Source organism: Sapajus apella, unplaced genomic scaffold (assembly GCF_009761245.1).
Source record: "Sapajus apella isolate SASKATOON/1434 unplaced genomic scaffold, GSC_monkey_1.0 scaffold31, whole genome shotgun sequence".
Lineage (NCBI taxonomy): Eukaryota > Metazoa > Chordata > Mammalia > Primates > Cebidae > Sapajus > Sapajus apella.
In genome coordinates this window covers 14,253,589-14,256,283 of record NW_022436971.1, presented here as the reverse complement: position 1 = coordinate 14,256,283, position 2,695 = coordinate 14,253,589, and positions in this window count along the sequence as shown.

Genomic DNA, 2,695 nt, shown 5'->3' with positions numbered 1-2,695 from the left:
CGTGGCAAAGCAGTTAAACTTTGAAACGGAATCTGATCTGCTGTCAATCACTCTCTGGCCCACAGTCTGTCAAAGGGGCGGCCGAAGGAAAGGCTCAACTTCCTCCTTCATTAGCTCCAAGTTCCAGAACAAGAGGCAAAACCAGGTGCCCCTGAGCCTGGCGCGGGTAAAGCTGCTGCTCTGTTGTGGGCCTCCCTGCTCTGGTTTTCAGGTCACTTCTCACCCCTCCATCCACACTGACTCCGAGTGCTGTCACCACCCCCCAGGAAGGATGCTTCCTGGAATGCCCAGCCTGTCACTCAAGAGACTCCCCTCGGGTCACCCACTGCTGGATCCAACAGATCTGCGCCAGTGCCAGCCCCTAGAACCACAGGCTTCTATAAGCTTCAACTTCCATGTGCAAACCAAGTATGCCCAGGCATACTTGGGCAGTCCTCTGAACAAAGCACAGCCCTCTTTGTTCAAAATGTTCCTCGTCCGGCCAGGCTGACTTCTGTCCTCAATCCTCAGGTCTCAGCACCTTTCCCCAACCTCCTATGTGCTCTCTGAGCATTGTGTGCCTGCTCCTGGGGCCATGCAGACTCTTGCCATGACCTCTTCTTTGTCTGTTTCCATTGGCTGTGTCTCATTCTCCGTTGCATCTGCAGCACCTAGCGCCGCCCTCAGTGGTACTTCATCAATGAATGGGAATGGTCTTACTCTTCCACACCCACAGACACACTTGCACCCAGACCTCTGCAGCCCCTGCCCTCCCAATGACCTTGCCTTGGAGCCTCTGCAGTTCTCACCTCTGACAACTTTCTGGAAATTCAGTTGACCCCAGGCTGTCCTCTTCACTGATGTCTTTGCCACTTAAACCGAAATATGCTGTGCTTTTCTAGGTTTCTGCTTCTTGCCAAGTGTCTGTCTCTTATTCCATTGACCATCACTGTTGATGTGCATGAGGGGACATCTGAAAGCACGGTCCCCTAAGGTGTGTGTGCCAAGATAGGGTTAGGGTGGCAGAGGGAGACCCAAGTGCTGGTGGGTTCACCCACAAGAATTTGCTGACAGCTAGCTACGCACCTGCCTGTTCTTTGAGAATTTCGAAGGTGAGTACATCAGCCCTTGCCATCCAAGAGCTTAACTTGAGGCTCTGGGGATGGAAAACACAATGAACACAAAGGTGAATTCCAGAATGGATGCCAGTAACGGCCTATACCATCTGCTAAGCACCTATTGTGTGTGGGCACTTAACGATCATCGTTGTCACCATCTTTCATGTCTATAACAACTTTGCAATTTGTGAATCAGAGAGCCATCTTACAGATTATGAAATTGACATAAGTGAGCTTCCCTATATATCAGAGAATAGAAGGTTCGGAGACCAAGATTTGAAACCCAACCTTGCCAAGAAATGACCAAAATTCATTCCCTAACAAGATGTCACGTTGGGGCCTTATCTTAAAAGTGCTTTTCTGCCAGTCCCGATGCTCTTGAGAGGACAGTCTCCCCCTCGAGGGCTCCCAGCAACATCTCTGGGCAGGCTGGGCTGCTAAGAACACCTGTGTTTAATTTAGATAGCGATTCAGAAATCCTATGCCCAAAATAGGTGACACAGGCCCACACAAGCTAGTGGCCCCTTCTTCTACTTCCAACCCAAACCTTTGACTCTACTGTCTGTGATTGGAAAGAAAGGAAACAGTGGTACTGAGAAGAGCTGTTCCCAACCTAAACCTTGCATCTAAGTGATGTCAGCAGGCAAAAATCAACATGAAGATTGTTAACGGAGAAACAAGCAGGAAAAATACAACTTACTATGAAGTACTAAGTGAAGGGGCTGGTGTGTGTGTGTGTGTGTGTGCGCGCACACGTTTTTTAACTCATCCAGATTTTTTTAAAAGTTACCTGCAAAGGTTTCACCTTTACTTTCTCAAACCAAAAGGGATCACATCAAGATGCCAGTCAATTGGGAGGACCCGAGGGTGAGGCCCCAGCAGGAAGGCCCTCTCTTTTCTCTTTTGAAATTTGGTGTCAGCCAGGAGCAGTGGCTCATGCCTGTAATCCCAGCACTTTGGGAGGCCGAGGTGGGCAGATCACCTGAGGTCAGGAGGTAGACCATCCTGGCCAACACGGTGAAACCCCATCTCTACTAAAAATACAAAAATTAGGGCCGGGCGCGGTGGCTCAAGCCTGTAATCCCAGCACTTTGGGAGGCCGAGGCGGGTGGATCACGAGGTCAAGAGATCGAGACCATCCTGGTCAACATGGTGAAACCCCGTCTCTACTAAAACTACAAAAAATTAGCTTGGCATGGTGGCGTGTGCCTGTAATCCCAGCTACTCAGGAGGCTGAGGCAGGAGAATTGCCTGGACCCAGGAGGCGGAGGTTGCGGTGAGCCGAGAACACGCCATTGCACTCCAGCCTGGGTAACAAGAGCGAAACTCCGTCTCAAAAAAAAAAATACAAAAATTAGCCAGACATGGTGGTGCATGCCTGTAATCAAAGCTACTCAGGAGGCTGAGGCATGAGAATAGCTTGAACCCGAGAGGCAGAGGTTACAGAAAGATGAGATTGAGTCACTACACTCCAGCCTGGGCGACAGAATGAGACTCAGTTTCATAAAAGGGGAAAGAAGAAAGAAAGAAAGGAAGAAAGAAAGAAAGGAAGGAAGGAAAAGAAAGAAAGAAAGAAAAAGAAACAGAAAGAAAGAAAG